The following is a 14,566-nucleotide window of genomic DNA, read 5'->3' as shown; positions in this document are numbered from 1 at the left end:
TGTCTTTATACAGAAACACACATAAAACAAGGTTATGTATGGATCAGTTGATGAAAATGTTGTCAGTTGAGGCTCACAGGAACCTATCCCTGTATTTCCGCTAGGAGCAGTGTTTCAGTATTCACTAATTCAGTGTTTGTCGAGATTTTATAGAACATAACTACCACTAATAATAAGAATCAACTGTATAGCAATAGTTATTATCATTATTATGGTTTTTATTCTTCAAAAGGGAGTCAGGAAAGAGGTTGGATTTGGAGTTCTCCCAGCTTGACAGCGGTTGTGAGGATCAAATGTGATAAAGGCTGTGAAGGGTGGTTGTAAACTGTAAAGTCTGTGGATAAGCATTACCTTAACTATCACATGGACATCCTGCTCCAGGGAAGTCATCCTGCACTGAGGACTCTGGGGAGGGCCTGCCTTGTTCCTCGGGGCTGAGATCGAGCTTTAGGGCCTTTAAGAGACCTCACTGAAACGGGACAGGGGATGTCCTAGTGGACCTCACAGGCACCACTTCCCTGCATATTAGTCATTTGCCAAGGCTTGGATGAGGGCTGTTCCTGGCTGATGTCCATTCTGTGGCCACCAAGCAGTCTGGCCATCTTGCCTGGACAGACGCATGGCTGCCTTACTGCTCCTAGCCTCCCCTCTGGGTTCCGTACATCCATTCTCCACATCGCAGTAACTGGACTCCTCACCCTTCCACTTTCTGCCCTTTAATGGCTTCCCATTTTTCCCAGGGAAAAACCCAAAGCCCTGCCCGTGGCCCACAAGTCACTGGGCAGTCAGGCTCCTGCCTACGTCTCCAGCTTCATTTGATACCACGCTGCCTCTTGCTGTCTGCTCCAGCCCCACTGGCTTCCTCCCAGATCCTTGAATACATTGTGTCCCTCCTGCCACAGGGCCTTTGCACTTGCTAAACCTCTCTCCCTATTCCCATTACCCACTCCCCACCTCCAGCACCTTTACCTGTTCACAGCCTGCACACCCTTCAGGTCTCAGCTGAAGTCACTTCCCTGATGACCCTTGCCCCAGGACAAAGGGGGCCCTGTGACGTAGCCCCCACTCTACCCCACTTTCCCCTTTATAGAACCTGTCTCAGTGACATTTCACATTCATTGGAGTGACCATTTCATAAATGACCATCTCCCCATCTCTTCCCCTAGACTTTAAACTCCACGAGGTTCGACACTAGGGCTTCCTTAGTTCACCACTGAGTCCCCAGAGCAGAGCAGAGGGCCTGGCATGTCTAGGTGCTCAATAAACACTTAGCATTTGAGCAAACAGCCATCCCCATGCAGCCCATTGGGGAAAATCCTACTGGACACGACCCAGGCTCTCCCCTGCAGTTCTGGGAGGATGGTGAGCAAGCATCTGCGGAGCCCAGCCATGCACATGGATTATCTTCTTTGACTCACAACCGCGCAATGAAGTGGCGAGCTAGTATGTGCCCCACGCTGGAAGAAAACGATGGTGAGGCTCAGAGAGACTGGCCTAAGGTCACACAGCTAAGAAGGGGCAGGGGCAGGATTTGCACCCAGGCCTGGCTGACCCAGGGGCCTGTGCTCTGAGCCTCTCCCTCCCGCCCCTCCCTTGTCTTCCCACCTTTGGTTTGTCCACACCCTGTGCATGACAGTTTTATATGTGAAGGGATGCATCATTTAGGGGATGGAGGACTTGACCTCATGTCACCAGCCTTTCTGATGTTTTCTTCTTTATATACGCTGCTTCCAAAGGCACAGCAAGATGGAGCCCATTGCTGATCTGTTCTTGGGGCTCTTGCTTGGCTGGCTGCCCTCAGCACGTCACTTTGCAGAAAGGTGCTCACCTCTTAGAAAAGACAAGTCTGACTGAAGGATTCAGTGCCTACTGGCAGCATTGGACATGCTTGGAGAGGCTTTGGCTTCTGATAGGTCTTGGGCGGAGGACGAGGCGGGGGGTTGGTCCTAGGATGCTGAGATAGCGGGACTCGTGTGACTCACCTCCCGCCCCCCCATTTTATGCATGAGAAAAGTGAGGGCCAGGAAAGGGAACGAATTCTTCCAGGGTCATAGAGTAAGTTTCAAAAGCAAAATGAGAAGCTGAGGCTCTGGGCTCCCTGAGCAGTGTCACTCACTTTTGTCTCGAGGTCTCACTGGTGAAATGGGGACTGGGGAAGGTTCTTTGTCTCTCCCAGTCTGTCATGGTATCTGAAATTTCACCATGAATTCTTTTGTCTTAGAGAAATTTCTGCTAGTTCTCTAACAGAATGAAAATACCCTTGGATGGGTGAAGTTGGGGGGGAGAGCCTAAGTCATCAGCCACATAATTTGTTCATTAATGTCTCCGTCCATCCCCTTCTTTCTCCTTCTGCATCTTCATCTATCCACTTACCTGTCTCTCCAACCATCCATCCACCCACCCATCCATCCATCCATCTACCCATCCATCCCCCCATCCATTCCTTTTACCAGATTCTTACTGAACACCAATTCTGTGACTGGCTCTGTGGGGTACAGAGATGAATATGGCTCAGGTCCGGCCTCTGCAGAGCCCCCAGTACCCTGGAGGCAGCAGGTCTGTGAGGCCACGTTTCCCCTGCACCGTGAGGACCACACTAGGGGGAGCTTCACAGCCTGGCTTCACAAAGAAGAGATGGCCCAACAGAAAGACCCCGACCCTGAGACCTTCATCCCGACTCTTGCTATCAACTGGCTGTGTGTGCTTGGGGAAGACCCCTCCCCTCTGGACTCCGTGTACGCATCTGTGATGTGGGCAGGTTGGGCTAGATGAGAGTTTCCCAGATTCCAGTCATTCTCATGCCTCCTCCTCACCTGTAGATGAGGTCACCTGTCCTGAAAAGTACTTTGTGTTTTTATTCAAATGAGCTCACTTTTTTAAAAATCAAAATGAAACCTTATTGCTACCATAAATGGAAAAAAATGGTAACAGCAGTTATGAATAGAAAGTAACCATTAAAAAAAAAAAAGGCAAACTGCTGGTTAAATTGAGGTGGACATTGCTTCCCACCAGTGGAGCCCTGCTGTCCTGGCTCTGTCCTGGCCACTCTCTCCTGCACCCTTTGGATGTGCCCCGGGCCTGGCCCCTCCTGAGAACTCACACCTCTGCAAGCCTCCCAGAAGGCAAGGGTCAGGAAGCCGTGAGCCGGATTCTGTAACTCAAACCGGGTGGTATCTGCTTCAAATCCTGATGGCGGAGAGAAACCAATATGGAAATCTGAAGCCTTGCCATCCGCTAGCTCCACGGCGTCAGGTGCTGACCGTCACTCGGAGAGGACCCTGACCCGTTCTAATCTTACCTTCGGCCACCAGACTCCTCCACTCCGTCTCCACCCCGCCCCCACCCTTGACCCAGGGCCCCCAAAGCCCATGACCCTGTAGGGCCCCCAGGGCATGGCCTTCCAGAATCTCCCTGTGTCATTAGCAGGTCTGATCAGAGAAAAATGTCTCTTGGATACTCCAGGGTCTGAAATGCCCCCACTCTTCTTGCCCCCGGAAGGCAGGCAGCCTGGGGGAGCCAGGAGACCTGGCTTTGGGGTGCGCTGTGCTCTGACGGCTCCCTGTGCCGCCCCGCCTCTGAAGTTCAGGGGGCTGTGGTGCCCTGAACAGACTTCAAGGGTATTATTTACTCAAAAAAATGTTCCAGTTTGGATTCAGATTTCAGAAGGATATTTGAAATGCTGAACCTACTGCCAGCTCTTTTGAGGACACAGAAAAGCCCACTTTCTCCTCTGGCCTTGGCTCCCGCCTGGGGCGCTGGAGGGGAGGGTCATCTTCGTAGCACCCAGCCCCCATACCCACATCTGAATAGCCAAGCCGGGAAAACCCAGAAGGGGAAAAAATGTTAAAAACATAGCACTGGGCTTTGCATTAGAAAGTGCTTTTTCTCTCTAGTTAATAGTTATGTTCTCTCCTGCAGGTCTTGTCGTTCTTTCATTCATTCATTCCACCAGGCTGGTGTTCAACTGACAAGCACCTGTAGGTTATTTATAGCTTGTGTGCCTCTTGGTACATGCCCCGTGTAAAATATTTTAAACATCGTACCTAAACATATTTATTGAGCACACACTGTGTGTGTGTGTGTTTCAGCCCCTGAGTGTGTCAAGCCCGTGGACACACCAGTGTCCAGACACGGTCCGTCCCTCAAGAGCTTATGGTCCATTGTGGGAAGAGACACACCCACCATTGCAGGGCAAGGATGGCTGTGACGGAGATCCAGACACGGCACCTGCCGTGGGAGCTGGAGGAGGGCACCCTCCCATCTTGGCCAGAAATGCAGCAGAGACGTTTTGGAAAAATTACCCCGAGGGTGAAATTCCACACCCCAGACTCTTATTGAATCCCCTTATTGACAGAGCAGGAAGGTACCTGAGAGATCTTTGAGGCCAGCATTCCCAAAGTGGGTTCTGAGGAATACTAGTTTTATGGGTGTTAATAGACATTACTCCCCCCCAAAAGTTTGAAAGTCAAGTTAGTTTGGGAAATGCTGGGTCAAGCAAAACTAAGCCGGTTTCTATGTTTCAGGACTTATCAGAGCCTGATGTGTTCATTGCTTTGTAAAATCTACAAGGGTGGCAGGGGCTACAGCATGAACCATGGTCCCCTCTAAGCAGCCTCTCAAAAGGCTAGTGCTTCCCAGAGCTTATTCAGGGGGATTCTAATTTAGTCCATCCCCTGGGCACAGATAGGGAAACTGTAGTGCAGAGAGTGGCTGGCACTTGGCCAACATCTCACAGGAAGCAGAGGGCCGATCTGGGACTAGAACCCAGGGCTCCTCCCCTGCAAGCAGGCTGTTTAGGGCATGTGGTTTGGGCTTTGGCTGCTAGTGCCACGTGAGAAGCATGGAATCCACATGGGCTGAAGCAATCCTGGGAAGATTCCTGGAAGAAAGTCTGGGGCCCCTGGGAGCCAATGATTCGTGACTTTATTGGCTAAACAGTGGTGTTACTGAGAAGCAGTACTCACTGTAACCTCATCGATGCCCAATTTGCTGAAAGGGGACTTCAGGATGGGGAAGGCCTCCCACCAGAGATTAGTCCCTGAACTCACAAAGGATGGAGGCACTTGGAGGTGTATTTTCTGGGTCCCCTCTTCTGGGGAGCCTCCCCTGATTGCCACCTCTAAATCAAAATGATCCCCCACACCCCAAGTTCTCATTCCAGGTGTTTTGTAGTGTCGTTTTACCCTTACTTCATCTTCCTTGTGAGTTTTGTTCTCAGCCAGTGTGAGATCCCCACTAGTTTATAAGTCATTTGCGAGCAGAGCTGGTGGTTCCTTCTTCCTTGTTATGGTTAATGTTTATCAAGAGCTCACTGTATGCCGGGCATAGCCCTCCATGCTTTCCCTGCATCCTCTCAGTTTATCTTCATCACTGCCCTCTCCAGTGGCTATTTCTATTCCCATTTTATGGAGGAGAAAACTGAGGCACAGGAGGTTGAAGTGACTTGCTCGAGAACATGGGCCAGTAAAGATGAAGTGAAGATTTTTAACTCAGGCCTTCATTTCTCTTTATGGGCTGGCTTGTGAAATCAGATGGAGTTGAGTTGTGGATAATCCCGCAGGCTTCCTGCTCTCCTGGAGCAGTGACCTGAAGCCTGGGGGTTGGGGCCCCCACCCAGGGACCATGCTCCAAGCTCAGCCCTGTCTCGGCTGGTTTACCGTTAGAGGATCCAGGGAGCAAGGTGCAGTCACCTGCAATTTAGAAGGGCAAGAGTCGTTGACTGACAGCTGGCATGGCCTTCAGCTTCCCATACCCCCTACCCCTGTGCCCAGCCTTGCCCCAGGCCTTCTGGAGACCTAGTCTCACTCACCCTCATGTCACTTCAGAACGTTCCATGCCGGGGGTCTGGTGGTTTTCCCGCCAATCACCCCTCATCTTAGCCTTTCACCTTCATTTACGGACAGAAAAACGTGGACGCAGGGTTCATAGCTGTTGTCAGTGTGGATAAAATGTTAACAGTGGTGACACCCAAGCAGCACCCTCCCTGCAGTGCTGGCTGGGCCAGGGGCCGGGGTCTCCTTTCTTCCAGAATTAAAAATTTGCCAGCGAGGACAGATTGCTCATCAGTCTTTCATCCCAGCAGCCCCTGTTGGAGAAGACAGGGCACCGCCGATGAGGCAGGCCTGGCTGTGCACAGCCTGGGCCCTTGCCACCGTGTGTGTGAGTTCAGGGCCTCAGGTGAGCAGCAGGTGGGCCCAGCCGAGCCTGGGGAGGCCCCTTGAACATCACGGAAGGGTACTGGGCGTGACAGGTGGCCGATTCTGCTTTCTGCCTCATACAGGCTGAAATGTCAGGGAGAGGCCCACAGAGGGTCAGAAAATGAGTGTGTGGAAACTAAATAGTCAGGAGTCATCTAAATAACCCATAGCTAGTCCTGTCCGATTAAAACTATGGGATATATACACTGGAAAGTTGCTAAGAGAGCAGCTCTTAAATGTTCTCAGCGCAAAAAAGAAATGGTAATTATGTGACGTGATGCAGGTATTAGCTAATGCTACAGTGATCATCACTTTGCAATATATAAGTATATCAAATGACACCTACACCTTACACTCACATAATGGTATATGTCAATTATGTTTCAGTAAAGCTGATATATATACCCTCCACATTCTAACCAAGTGGAAAAAGTTCATTAAAAACTCCCAACAACAAGACACTTCATGGGCTAATGTGTGTGAGGACCTAAGCATGGGGCCAGTTTGGAGGAAGCATCCTCGTCGGCAGTGCTCGTTATTATTATTGTCATCAATGTTGTTGCCCCTGCTACAGAACTCGCTTGCCGTGCTGGTCTAAGGCGTGTTGGGTAACTCCTCTGGGACTCATCTTCCTTATCTGTAGCATCATTACAGTACCGGCCTCACAGATTTGGGATGAGGAGAGGATGAACCAGGACCCCTTAATGTTGGTGCTTATTAGTAAAACCATTATTGAGAAAACTGAACCTGACACCGGTCTCCTGACTCAGCCGGGTCCTCGTGTGTCCCAGGCCAGGAGGCAGGGACAGCCTGGCAGGCCAACAGGACACTGGCTCTGCCACTTTCTGGCTGTGTGGCTGGTGCAAGCCTCCCCCACTTCTCCTGGCCTCAGTTTCCCCATCTGTATAGAGCAGGTGCCAGAGCAGGTGATCTCCCAGGTCACTTCCAGCTCTGGGTTCCACGAAACCCTGCACCTGGCTGCCTCTTGTCAGGCTTTGTTTTTCCCAGCTGGCGGCTTTCCCCGTGACTGCTCTGTGTCAGCCTCGTGCCTCTGGATTCCCTGTAGCTCTGCTCCCAGACCTCTGTGAACCCTGGGCCGGGCTGTCTTTCTGGGAAGGGGACAACCTGGCTCCGTGGTGAGAGGAATTTGACGGGTGTCCAGTGGCAGAGAATAGGCGGGGGTGGCGAGGTAAGCTCAGGGCCCCACGGATGGGGCTCCAGGTGCTGGAGGAGAGGGGTAGCTGGAGGATGGGGCAGAAGACTCAGGCTGAGGCCAGGTGAGCAGAACAGAGAGGCTTTGGAAGGATGGGGGCCAATAGTTATTGGAGTGGAACTGAGCTTCTGACACCTTGAAGGACCTGGTCGGCCTTGGCTTAGGGCCTGAGGGGTGCGGATCCAGTGGATGAATGGGGCACGGGAGGCAGGGCCGCTGCACTGGACACCTGCCGTTCACCCCTGGAGACCCACTGTCTGCCCTTCTCCACCCCGCCCTGTTCCGGGAGGGGACCTGTAGGGCTGCATCCGTTCAGTCCCTCCCCTTCCAGCTTCCTGTTGGCCTTGGCCAATGGGGAGCCCTGGCAAGCTGTAGAGTGAGGGGTGGGGGAGATGTTGGGGTATTTAGTCTCCCAGCTGTCCCTCTCGGGGTCACCTTGGGCTGGCTGCATGCCTTGCCCACAGGTGACAACTCCTATCAGGAGTCTTCCCATGCAGCCCACCGTGTGCCTGGGTCTGGAAACTATTTCTTCCTCCCACCCCCTTCCAGATTAGGGATGGTAGCAACGGAACCGCCACTTTTGCTCTTACTGGGGAACTGCACCACTCCTGCTCACATCTTTGTCAAGAGGTCCTTTATTAAACCCTCAGGACACTACCTGATTCAGCCCCCAAGAGCTACAGAGCAGAGATACTGGAAAGGGACCCTGGAGACGGGGTGGCAGGGCCCCTGACCCAATCTTTGCCTGGAGTCTGACTCAGTCTTCTCACCCTTGATTATTCCAAGGGACGGGCCTGGCGTTCTCTCCCCGGAATTCTCAGTTTGTGTATCTGGAGCAGAGAAGGGAGGGGTGAGGGAGGGAGCCTGGCAGGGCCGAGAGGGAGCAGCCTGGGCTGTGCAGGTCGCGCATCAGACGCCGGAGCAGGACTGCTCACTCCAGCACCCAGGGGGCAGATGGGTGGGATTGGGGAGCATCCGCGGGCCTAGAGGGACAGCCCCGCGCAGCTCCAGCCCATCACTGTCCAATTTGCACGTGGCCCAGAGATGCAGCTCTCCCCGGAGGAGTCAGAAAGCCAGCTTTTACGTGTGCAATCCCTCGGTTTCTAAATACTGGGATCAGTTCAAGTATTAAATTTTAAACAGCCAGATCCACATCCCTGGCCACCAGAAAATACAAGCCCCTCTGACAGGCGTTTCTGATCTCTGCTTGTAGGTTTCTCACACCTGGAAAGCAGACTGAGAGCAGCCCAGGAGACAGGTGAGTGTGAGACCAAGACCCCTGGTTCACCTGGGGGGCTCAGAATCCCCACCTACACTTCAGCGCCGTCGATGGCCCCGATTAGGAAACACCTGGTTTGCAAACCACCTCTCTGTACAGTCAACCACCCCTCCCCTCCCCACCCCGACTGCCCGGACTGCCCCAGCCTCCCTAACGCCTTCCTGACACCAAGGCTCTGGGCCGCCACTCCCCAAACCCTGTGGACCTGTGAGTAGCCGGGGAGGAAAAGGAAGCAAGAAGCAGATGTAAAACGGAGGTTTGGACACATTTGCTGCAGGTGTGATCTTCTCCCTTCCCTGTCCCCACAGAGCCTGTACGTTGCCACTTTACCTTGCTGCAATATTCCACTGAAACAGAGGTGTGCTTGGGTTAGTCAATGTCTTTGTTCTTTTCTTTCTTTCTTTCTTTTTTTTTTTTTTTGGATGCATTGGGTCTTCGTTGCTGCGCGCCGGCTTTCTCTAGTTGCGGCGAGAACTAGTTGGGGTTATTCTTCGTTGCAGTGCACGGGCTTCTCATTGCGGTCACTTCTCTTTGTTGCGGAGCATGGGCTCTAGGCGTGTGGGCTCAGTAGTTGTGGGTCGCGGGCTCTAGAGCGCAGGCTCAGTAGTTGTGGTGCATGGGCTTAGTTGCTCCACGGCATGTGGGATCTTCCCAGACCAGGGCTCGAACCCATGTCCCCTGCATTGGCAGGTGGATTCTTAACCACTGCGTCACCAGGGAAGTCCCAGCCAATGTTGTTTTGAGATAAAGAGCAACGTTCCCGGGTGGGTCACATGGCTATCATTTCAGTCATTCACGCTTGAGTATCTTTTAATGCTGTCAGATTATTTTTCAATTTGTGTCTGACTGAGTTCAGCCACACTGAGGAGTATTATTGACTTGGGGACTTGAGAAGAGGGAGCCCTGTGCGGAGGGCCCTGCCTGAGCCTGGGTGGGGCCTGGGACGGAACGAGGGCCTGGGAGCCCACAGAGGACTGTCCCAGAGCTTCATGACTGTTTGTCCATCCGTTTACAAACATTCAGAGACACAGCCCCTTTGCCTGGGGGACTGCCTGGGAGTTCTGCCAATGGCCCTGGGCTGCCGCTTCCCTAGCAACCTCGGAGAAATCGGAAAATCAGAGAAACTGTCCTTTCACGGGGTGTGAGTGTGGGGAGCTGGCTCCACGCCTGGGTGGAATCAGCAGTCACTCCAGGGCGTTTGATAGGAGAGAGGCTTCTCCACCCAACACCCACTCCCTGCCACCATCTGCGTCACTCCTCGGGAAAGGATGAGGTAGCTTTGAAAGCTTCTGTCCAGATGTCATCTGTAGGTTAGTTACAAGAGAATGGGCAATTTGGATTTTCGGTGTTTTCCGAGTTTTATGTAATAAGCCTATGTTGCTTGCATTGTTTTTTTCCAAACGCTATCTGGAGTGGTCTAGGAAGCCCTGGGCACGCATGTCTACTGCAGAACTTCTCTGACCAGGTTAGCCATTAGCAGATAGCAGGGTTTGGGGAACCAAGACATGGGCAGGTAAGTTTTGATGGAGAAGTAAAAGGTGATAGTGAGGAAGGATTAAAGCTCTGTCGAAGGTGGCGTGGCCTCCTCCTCTGCTTTTGCTGTGGTCGTGAGTTAGGAAGCCAGATCATGACCATTTTCCAAAAATAACGTGGGCTTGGTTGTTCCCTCCGTCAAGGTGCTTCTCACCTCAGGATACAATTGCCCCTTCCTCTCCCTGCTCAGCTCCTCCCAGAGCGGGGCCCTGTCGCCTTCCCTCTGCATTTCCAGGCCTCAGCAAGGCATTAATGTGCGTGGCAACTGGTATTTGCTGAGTCCCTGCCATGTGTAGGAAAGGTGCGAAGGGTGTGGTGGGAATCTCTCGCTTCAGTTCATCCTGAGAACAAGACGGAATGCTTATCCCCATTCTGCAGGTGAGGAGACTGAGGCTTAGAGAAGTGAAGTGACTCACCCAAGGTCACACATCTAGGGAGAAGCAGGATTGGAACCCAGGTCCATGTGACTTCAAAGACCTTGTTTTTCCCACTATAATCCTGTAAAAACATCACTTTTTTAAAAGGTTGGAAAGTGCAGGGAACAATTTATTCACAATTTTACTTCCTTATTGCCACAGGTGTTTGGGGGTGGTTTTTTTTTAATCCTTCCTGCTTTTATCCATATACATGTTTGCTTTGACACTCACATTCCTGCATCCTTCTCTAGGCTGTCACACCAGTGTGGCTTTTCTAATAAAGTCAATGCAGCAATGAGAATTGTGATCCAGATGGGCAACGGCCAGGTGGGCATGTTGACCATCACCTGGTGGGGGCATGTGGGCCTTGCAGGCTCCTGCACCCCTGGGACACACCCTGCCTCCTCCCAGCCCCGCACACCCGGTGCCTGACATTGCCAGATAGAAAGGCAGAACAGGACACCAGGGCTGGGAGTGGCCCTGGAGATGTCCTGCCCAGCTGCTCATGCCTGAGTTGAGACCATCTCCCACAGACCCTGCCCTAGGCCTGTGTGGCATAATAGTAAGACCCTTGGTTTTTGGAGCCAGGCAAACCTGAATTTCAGTTCTGACTGTTTCATTCCCTAGCTGTGCATAGCCTTGAACAAGTGAGTGACTCTAATCTTTCTGTGCCTCAGTTTCCTCATCTGTAAAATGGGTACCCACTCCACAGAGTGCTGTAAATACAGCCGGGACAGCTCCTCCCCTTCCCTTCCTAAGTCAGAGATGGATGCCACTTTCTTATGTTTATAGCCAGATAACCTAGGTTTTCTCTGCTCTTTCTTTCTTATTTTTCTCTTTCGTTTTTTTAAGATGTCTAAAATTACAACATAAACTCTTGGGAGCTTTTAATATGTGTGGTTAGAAGTTGTTACACCCCTAAAAGTGATATAACCTACTAGAAAGTTTTAAGAGTTTTTAAAAATTTCCACTTTAAAAATGTGAGTAACCAGTTATTTCACTTCTAGGAAATTTGCCCTGAGGAAATAGCACAAGATGTATACCAAGATTTATCTACAGGGGTATTTATCACAGCATTGTTTATATTAGTTAAAAATAGAAACAGCAGGGGATGGGGAGACCCATCACGGCACATGCAGACCGTGGAAGATTCTGGGCAGCCAGTGAATATGGCATCTGAGATGAATTTTTAATAATATAGGGGAAAATGGTCATATTTCATTGTTAAGAGAAAAAGCAGTTTGCCAAAATTAATTCTAAGTGCATTAAAAAAAATGTGGAAAGGAATATAAGTAAGCAAGGTAGAAGAGAGAGGAGAGAGAGAGAATGAGAAGGAGAGAAAAAATTGGAGAAACAGGAATGGGGGAGGATAACAGGTGACATTTTTAATTTGTGCTTTTTGGAATTTTCTGAATTTCCCACCATGGCATGTTTACTGTTTATATAATCACAAAGGGTAGTTACAGTTAAGAAGAAATTTTCTGCCCCCACCAATATGTATGTGTGTGTGTACATTTTGCCAGTCAGCCATAAAAGAAGAATTGTTATGTTGGCACTTCATTCTGAAGGGCTCTTTTTCTCAAAACATCTTTTTTTTTTACCCAAAGCCAATGTCGATGTCACGTCGTCTTTCTTCCGTCCCCAGAACTGTGGTTCTGGGAGAACCAGCTTTGGGGGCTGGATTAGTCTGCTGGGGCCACCATAACATACCACAGACTGGGGAGCTTAAACAACAGACATTTATTTTCATACCGCTCTAGAGGCTGGAAGTCCAAGATCAAGGTGTCAGCAGGGTTGCTTTCTTCGGGGGCCTCTCTCCGTGGTGTGTAGACGGCCGACTTCTCCCTGGATCCTCATGTGGTCTTCCTCTGTGTTGTCTGTGTCCTAATCTCCCCTTCGTATAAGGACACCAGTCATATTGGATTAGGGCCCACTCATATGACCTCATTTACCTTAATCACCTCTTTAAAGACTGTATCTCCAAATACAGTAACATTATGAAGTACTGGGGGGTTAGGGCTTCATCATATGAGTTTTGGGGTCACAACTCATCTCATAATAGGGGCAGCTTATTCCTGGTGACTCAGGCCTTCACTTTGCAGAGCACTGAGCTTGAAGCTGGAGTGGGAGCAGGGACTGTAGATGGAGAGGACATTGCCCTCGCCTTTATGGGCCCCTGGTGAGGTGTGATGTAGACCCCGAATGCAAGCAGGGCTCTGGGTAACACCTCACCTCTCCAAGACCTGGAAGCAGAAGTACGACCATTCCTAGCTGAGCCCATCTACCTGTTCAGGGTCAGAGGAAGCGTTCAACCCACAAAAATTAATTTTACTAAGAAACTGTCAAGCATGTCTACTGCAGTAAGAAGCAGTGACTTAGCTATAAGCAATTAAATCATTCAAATGGGCTTCTGAACACTCAAATTCAAATTCAAAAAAATAATTTTTCTTAGTGTCCACTTGAAAGTGATATTGATTTATAAAATCAACGGTGGGGAGAAGGAATAGGATAAGCGAGTCGGGTGTGGAAGGCGGTGATCATTGAATTTGGTAGAAGCAAAGCTGATTATGTCAGAGAGTCATGAGCAAGAATGTCCCTGAGAGTGAGAGAGGCAGGGAGAGGCTGAGGCAGGCATCCAATGGCAGGCAGGCACCTTAGGTTTAAGCTAGAGGGTAGTAGGGAGCTATAGCAGGTTCTTGAGCTAAAATGAGAACAAAGTGGCAGAAAAATCTAGTTAGGAGGCTTTGCAGAAGTACTGTGATGAGGGTCTAGATCTAAGTTCTGGAAATAAAACTCCAGAGGAGACTTGGGAGATGTTGTTAGTGCTGTTTATTTATCTGGGCCTTTTGTGCATGCCGTTCTCTCTAGTCCACCCCCAACCTGGCAAACTCCTAAGCATCCTGTAAGGCCCCATTCATGGAGCCCCTCTGCCTGGAAGCTTTTCTTGACCTGCCAGGCAGTCACTCCTCCTCTCGGGCTGCCCCCCATTAGAGCACTGGCATACCACATCATGGGGACCTGTCTGCACACCTCCCTGTTTGTTGCCAGGCCTCACTGGGCTGAGAAGTTGGTCCTCAGCAAGTGTCCGTGGGTTGAGGTTGGTGATGTAAAGGAAATCAGTGATTTAGATGTAAGCTGCAGAGGTAGGTGGAGCATAATTCCCAAATGATTCCAGGGTGACAATTTTATTAGTTATCAATCTCCGATTATGAGTGTGGCTCTGGTGAGAGAGGAGTGAGCAAGGCAGACATGGTCCCTTCCTCATGGAGCTTACAGCCTAATGGGGGAAACAGATAATAAAGTAATAATTATAATGCAATGAGTGCTATGAAGCCCAATCTGCTGTGAGAGCCTAATGGTGGGGTAGGGGTGATGGAATCAAGATGCACTTCCTTGAGGAAGTGCTTATTAAAGAAATTGGAGGGTGTGTGAGAATGCATCTACTTGACCAGGTCATAGATGTTAGATGATGGACCAATATGAAGGTGAGGAAAAGGGAAGCCCAAATAAGGGGAAAATGTATTCCTGCAAAGGCACAGACTGCAGAGGTCCTGTGGTGAACAAGAAGTATTAGAAACACAGAAGCTGAGCATTACTAGAATACAAAGAACAAGGGGTTCTACATATAAGCGATATCATATGATATTTGTCTTTCTCTGTCTGACTTACTTCACTCCGGATGACGATCTCTAGGTCCATCCATGTTGCTGCAATGGCATTATTTCATTCTTTTTTCATGGCTGAGTAATATTCCATTGTATATATGTACCACATCTTCTTTATCCATTCCTCTGTTGATGGACATTTAGGTTGCTTTTATGTCCTGGGTCTTATAAATAGTGCTGCAATGAATATTGTGGTACATATATCTTTTCGAATTATGGATTTCTCCAGATATATGCCCAGGAGTGGGATTGCTGGATCAGAT

General features: G+C 50.2%; 1 protein-coding gene across 8 annotated transcripts in view; it reads left to right on the top strand.

Moving 5' to 3' along the window:
• ATP2B2 (ATPase plasma membrane Ca2+ transporting 2) overlaps positions 1–14,566 on the top strand; it is a 354,644-nt gene that overhangs the window by 65,818 nt on the left and 274,260 nt on the right. For 7 of the 8 annotated variants that reach the window (XM_082415648.1, XM_082415644.1, XM_082415652.1 and 4 more), the window contains exon 2: positions 8,624–8,668. The exons of the other annotated variant lie outside the window; for it this stretch is intronic. The gene's annotated coding sequence lies outside the window, so the exon portion shown is untranslated. The remainder of the gene's footprint in view (positions 1–8,623; positions 8,669–14,566) is intronic. 8 annotated transcript variants of the gene reach the window in all.

This window comes from Balaenoptera physalus (assembly GCF_965194825.1).
Source record: "Balaenoptera physalus genome assembly, chromosome: 11".
Taxonomy (NCBI): domain Eukaryota; kingdom Metazoa; phylum Chordata; class Mammalia; order Artiodactyla; family Balaenopteridae; genus Balaenoptera; species Balaenoptera physalus.
This window is presented reverse-complemented; position numbering and strand designations above follow the sequence as displayed.